The sequence below is a fragment of the Microtus ochrogaster genome, linkage group LG5, assembly GCF_000317375.1.
Source record: "Microtus ochrogaster isolate Prairie Vole_2 linkage group LG5, MicOch1.0, whole genome shotgun sequence".
In the NCBI taxonomy this organism is placed as follows: domain Eukaryota; kingdom Metazoa; phylum Chordata; class Mammalia; order Rodentia; family Cricetidae; genus Microtus; species Microtus ochrogaster.
Window position 1 is genome coordinate 14930782 of NC_022031.1, and position 6721 is coordinate 14937502.

The 6721-nt window shown below is 43.3% G+C and overlaps 1 protein-coding gene across 1 annotated transcript in view; it reads right to left on the minus strand.

Moving 5' to 3' along the window:
- Positions 1–6721, minus strand: part of Sulf1 (sulfatase 1) — a 165718-nt gene that overhangs the window by 119834 nt on the left and 39163 nt on the right. The window contains exon 2 of the mRNA XM_026786697.1: positions 2140–2234. The gene's annotated coding sequence lies outside the window, so the exon portion shown is untranslated. The remainder of the gene's footprint in view (positions 1–2139; positions 2235–6721) is intronic.

Sequence of the window (6721 nt, forward strand, 5' to 3'; positions counted from 1 at the left end):
TTTATTTAACCTTAATAGCTATTGGGGCATGAACATACTTCAGGTGTGGGACAACTTTGGGGAGTGTCCTCTTTTTTTTCACATTTACATGGTTTGAGAAATCATACTCAGGTATCAGGTCTCAAAAGCAAACACTTATAGGCTGAGATACCTCCCTATTCTCAACAGGTAGCTCTTGATGCTGAGGAATATTAAGCAAAAGAACACTATCCACGACAGCATGAATAGAGAAGCAAAGGAAATGCCACAGGCCACCATTCTGAGGCCTCAGTAGCCAACAAAATGGTGCCAACTGTCCAGATCCATTCTAAAAGGAAGCGTTTCTTTCTACCAAACTCCCTGAACGAGAGGCTCATGAATGCAGACATGATTGGGAGGGACAGCCATTCAGAGCGGAAATTTGGATTTTCCTGTTCAAATATGGAGAAAGGAGATTGATTGAAAGCAACTCTACAGGGAGCCTGCAGGTTGTTAAGAAATGCGAGTCCTTCATGTTAAAGCTGAACAGAAGACTGTGTTCCAGTAAAACAGAAAACAGCCTACTTCCTCACAAAAAGACTAATGCTGGAAACTGAAAAGGGTGGAACGCCTAAAGGGGAAAATTTCTCATGAAAAAGAGGCAAGTGTGACATGAAAGGTGACTGGTCAGATAAAAAAAAGAACCAAATTCCAGAAAAGAGGCCATTTCCTAGCATGGACCACCCGAAGATGCTATGAGGTAGCTGGAAAGCAGCGGGCGATGCTGAGATTTCCAACATTAGTTCTGTAATTCTGAACATTATCTTCCACTGTTAATTCTCAGGGACATCATTCTCAAGGCCAACCTTGGTCCCTGAGAACCTGACCCGCAGGCCTTGAGGGTCACAAAGAGATGCTTGGCAAACTGACTGGAGAAACAGAAAACTCTAGAGAGGTTGTGGTTTCTTTTCCAGAACTTTCTCCTACGTGTATAGCTTGGGAATGTTTTCCTCCCCTGTTTGCAGGAAGATTTGTTTTAATAGAGGCTGGGTGTTGCCGGGTAGCCCAGGCTGACTTCCCACTCTCAATCCTCCTTCCTCATCTTCCAAATCATGGGACTGCAGGCATGTGCCACCTCGCCCAGCTGCTGACGGCTTTGACATAGGAAGGCTCCTTTCCAAAATCTCCCTTCCCTATGGATTCCACACGCAGTTAACTAGTGGAGTGACCTGTCATAGCGATATCCCTCCCCATCAGCTCCCAGACAGAGAAAGCCTGCTGGAAAGTCTCTAGGATGGAATACTGAGACAGGGGAGTCACCCTGGGTGCTCAGACACTCTGGCCATGCCTCTCTTCACTTGTCATGCACAGGAACTGAATAAAACACCCTCCGAAGACAGACTTGAAATCCAGACAGAGCAGAAGAGAAGATTTCGCTTTGTTTTATTTCCCTGTGTGAGATTCATGAGCTTTCTGGTGGCTAGGGGACTGTTTCCAAGACAACCTGAGCCAATGCAAGTCTTTGAAGGAAAACCAAGCAAAGGCTGATGGATGTTGAAGAGGAAAAAAAATCAGAGACCGAAAGAACTCAACAGTTTCTACTGTGGGAACTCAGCAGTTGCTACTGCATACGCTTAAACTGGGGTTGAATTGGACACTTGAGGGATAACTCCTTGGAGTGAATTCAACTCCTGGATGTGTTTTGGGGACCAATGTCTAGTCGCTGTGGCAGGTCTTCACAGTTCTTCTCATTCCCATGACATTCTAGGTGCTAACACTTATCTTCCTAGGCCAGAAAATGTGAAGACAAGCTGTGAACAGGATGGATGCCATCTCTCCATTTCCGACATTGCAGTACAACGGGGTGACTGAGGGGGCTGGCCCGCCATGCATTTCTTGACTCTTGTGAGGCAGAGCTCACTTTTGAACAAGCAGATTATGTTAAGTCATGTGACTCTTTAGAGTCCTATTTTTTTTTTTGTGGCATTCTTTAGGACTCATGTTATGGCCTGACTGCCAAATCCAAGGCCTCTTTTGGCTCTCCCTGCCAAGATGAACAAAGGCATAGGAAGGGGTAGGACCATGGACTCGGGTTCCTGTTAGCTCCCAAACTTTCCCGTCGACACACCGCTCAAGTGTGTCCCACTTCAATTAGTTAAGAGAGAAAACTCAGATGCATACCTTTGAAGCTTCCCTGCAATGAGTCTGCCTTGAAGAACCTTCATGTCATTTGCCAGATTCACCTTCTCCAGCTGATGGCGGCTGGCCCTCGGCACCTGGGATGGAGAACAAAGGTGTTAGCCACGGCGTTTCTGTCAGCAATGTCTCCCGTCTCTCAGATGTCACGCTCTCACGGCCTCAAAAGGAGAATACCACGAGGAATAATCTTCTGGCAAGCACACATTAATTCTTTGAAGCACACCGGGTAATTCAGCCCTTTTCGAGAAGCTTCCATTTTGCCTTTCCTTTAAGGGAAGGGCTTCCCATTAATACCATTTCATATTATTCTTTGTTTGAATTTCATAGATCCAATAAAGGAGAATCCCTTTTCATAAAGATTTCCAGGGAGTCTCACATTTAAAAGTTGAGGGACGTCTAATTTCAGGTTGCGGGATCTATTCTTAAGGGAAACACGCAGAATCCTAGGATATTTCCAAAATTGTTATTTGATTAGTAGCAGAGGAAGCCTTTACAAGAGGCTCAGTTTGTTTCCGTTCTGCATTTACAACAGGTGAAAATGTGTCCCAAGCAAATGCAGACACGTAGCATAAGAAGCAGCACTCGTGTCCATGCATTATTTCATGAAGCCTAGCATACCACATTTTAACAAGTACACGGGGGAGGGGCTGGGTAATGTGTGTACAGTGCATAAGTTAGATGAGGAAATAGCAGGATAGAATAGGAAAATCACACACCATTTAACAATTCACTATTTCCTTTCCCCTTAAGTTCTTTCTCATGGAAACAACAGTGTTTAAGAGTGATCGTATGTAAAACTTCAAGCTTTCTTACCGCTCCTCGGGTGAGAGCAACTGTATGTTATCTACACAGAGGGACCCCCAGAGGCCATAGCTGCAACTTGTTTGCCCCCACAGACCTGTAATCTCTTGTTCTGGACTGGCTTTGGAGTTCATGTTAAATGTGGGCAGTTCTAGGAGCCACCCTTAGGGCCCTAAGCATCTCATCTATGCTGAGGTTTCTGCGGTAGGGCCTCTGGTACTGGCATGTTTCTGTGCCACCTTCTTCTTGCTACCCCATCCTCACTGTTTCTCTTCACCTTCAGAGAGTGGCTGAACTCCTGATGCCACTCTCTGATCTGGTATGCCCGTGCATGAGGCCTTAGAGGACCCCTTCTGCTTCTCATCCTGACACTTGGTAAGTTCTAGAACTTTCACATAGATGATTATATGTACATGTATACATATCTATTCCTTGAGAGTTTCTGAAGGAGAAACGTACAGACGAGAAGCTGGGTGCAGCATGGCTCAGTGGAAGAGAGTGTGTGCTCAGCATGAGTAAGGCCCTAGGCTCAATCTTCAGCTTCCCTAACAAAAGCATCCTGCATTTGACTGTGATGCAGGATGCTCTCTCTGTCTGTGGTCAGGTTGGCATAGTCTAGCATCGAGGTAACACTACATGTTTCTGGACACTGCTATGGACATGCTGCTAAGGGCAGATGGTGTACTTTCAGGTGACACCATTTGCTGGCTATGAGTGTGTTACTTAGTGTCTACCTCAGTATACTCTTTGAAAAACAGGCCTTTGAAGTATGGGTACTTTCTGCATCTAATAAGAGGGATGTATTCTCTTGAAAATCGATGAGGCGTTTCTCCCACAAGATATTATTTCTTGGGCTAGTTTGAACAACTGATTCTAGATTGCAAAGAGATTTTACTTTTCCACACTTGTTTCTATGTACACCTTTGTCCACGGTTGAGCAAAAACGTATACAAAGGTTTTTCTAAGCCGTATCAGCACAGACTTTGATTACATATGCCGAAAATGATAGCTTAGCAATTTGTTACAGGGAGTTGAAAAGAGAATGAGATAGCCTGAGTCCATGCTTGCTACACGCACACCCAGAGTCAAACTTGCGCCCCTACACTGTAGGAAGACCGGCACAGTTCAGTGACATCATCTATACCAGAAAATGTATTTCACAGATATTTTTGCCCGTATGCCAAATTCATAACTGTTACTGTAACTAGGCACAGCACTAAATACACAACAGAAATTCATTAAACTATTTTTTGGTTCTGGAGAGATGGCTTAAAGGTTAAGAAAACTGTCTGTCCTGTCAGGGAAGGGATCAGTTTCAAGCAATCACATTGTAGCTCATAACCCTCTGTAACTCCGATTCCAAGGGCTCTGATTCCCTCTTCTGACTTTTGTGGCCTCCAGCATGCATACAGTATAAATATATAGATGCAGGCAAAACACTCATAAACATAAATTAAAATAAATATTAAAATTTATTTAGAAACCTAATTAATTCCTGATAAAAATAAATTTATTTCGTAGTCATTAAATCAGCACCATCTGGCAAGTAGAATTAATATTATTTATTATTGTTCATTTATGGTTGTTAACATTTAATTATAGTTACTTTAAATTTCAATTATATATGTGCAGTGATTTGGTTCATCTTACCTGTACATTCTGTACCCTCATATCGAACCAACTAAGGATCAAAAATATTTCAAAAATAAATATCCTGTGTACATAATATACATGGACTATCTTCATGGTCATTTATTCCCTAGGTATTAGGTATTATTAGATAGATTATATTAGATAGATATAACTGCTATCTGCATAGCGTCTGCATTGGATTTGTGTTTCAACCAGCCTAGTAATTTAATATGTACAGAAACATATGTGTACATTACATATGAACACTATGTGTACTCTTTTATATAAGAGACTGCGGATTCAGACTTATATTCATAGTGTGTGTATGTGTCCCACAACCAAACACCAGGGATAGACACCCAAGGAATAACTGTAGCGCTCCATGAGTAGAAACATCAACCTAGTCTTGCTAGTATATATGCCGGTAGCATGTTCTTATTGTTTTGTTGTTTTTGAGTTTTGTGTATTTTCCCATTCTCATTCAATCTTTCGTTTTCTGAAGATAGAGTCGCACTGTGCAGTCCTGGTTGTCCTGGAACTACACTACCGTAGTTCAGACCTGAATTTGATCTAGTTCTCCTGCCTCTGCTTCCAGAGTGTTGAGGTACAGGCATGAATCACCGTGCAGAGTTTATCATGGTTTTGTTGACAGGTTTTGAGACAGGGTCTCATTCTGTCCTTCAGCATGGCCAGAACTCACTATTCAAACCAGGTTAGGCCTGAACTCCTATCAACCCTCCTTCCTTAGTTGCCTCGACGCTGAGACTATAGACATGAACCATCTGCACCCCATCTTTGATCATTTTATTTGATAGCATAAAGGAAGGCCAAGGTTCTAATTCCAGTTATTTGGTCAGGGTAATATGTGACTAAAGATCCCCTTAGTCCCACTTCCTCAGGCTGTTCAATTGCTGTGACAGGACACCATGACCAAGACAATTCATTAAGGAACACCTTTATTAGGTTACAGTTCCAGAGTTAGAGTCCATGTTGGCGGAGCAAAGGCAGAGCAGCAGCAACAGCTAAGAACCCACATCCTATCCACACGGAGGAGATGCTGGGAAATGAGACTATTTAAACATCAGCATGGTCACCAGTGACATACCTCCTCTACTAAAGCCACACCTCCAAACAGTTCAATGAACTAAGCATTCAAACAGATGAGCCTATTGGGGCCATTTATTCTTCGTCCACAGTGAAACCAGACCAGGAAGTAGATAGTCTTACTCCAAGTCATCTGTCCCTTCTCTTTGCCAAGCAATGAGTTTGGCACAAAATTCAGGAGGAGTGTTGAGTGAGGTGTGTGAGAGCGAGCGTGTGTGTGTGTGTGTGTGTGTGTGTGTGTGTGTGTTCAGGGTCTGTTTTTCTGTCCTTAGAATGAAGAGATGAGGAGAGACTGGAAGACCTCTGCCATCTCGGTCCAGAGTCTGATGAAGTTGCCCCCCACTGACCAGTGCTGGACTCTTGCCTATTGGTAATCTTCAGTGAAGTAGAGCTGGGTTTCCTAGCTGCACCTGCCAAGTTTGGATCAACTTTTTGGGCCACCAAGTTTCTGTGTTTGGTGCTTACCAGTCCCTGCTAGAGAACTAGGGTGCATGAAGTCTGCTCTTTTCTTGCCCCATGTCTCAAATGTTCAGAAAAAGAGCTGCATTTCTTGGTTTTCCAACTTCACCAACTCGTTAGATTTTGCTGCAGAGGAATTGTCATGAAAACCCCACGCCTTGGTGGAAAACATTAGCACTGTTCATGGTTAGTGTAATGTTGTGATGATGACAGATTGTTTGTGCGGGACCTGGAGAGATAGCTCAGTGGTTAAGATAACCGGCTGCTCTTCCAGAGGTCCTGAGTTCAATTCCCAGCAACCACATGGTGGCTCACAACCGTCTATAATGGGATCTGATGCCACTTCTGGCCTGCGGGTATAAATGCAAAGCACTTATCCGTAAAATATAACTTAAAAAAAAGAAGAAGAAAGAAACACAAATAGGGTTAAGAATTTATTCTTACGCAGACAGATTTCCTTGACTTATACCCCTGTAGTGCTTGCTGTTGAAACACACTCTGCCTTGGCTCCTTTGGCCCTGGAAAAATAGTTCTAAACTGCTTTTCCTAAAGGAGGATCAAAAGGTCC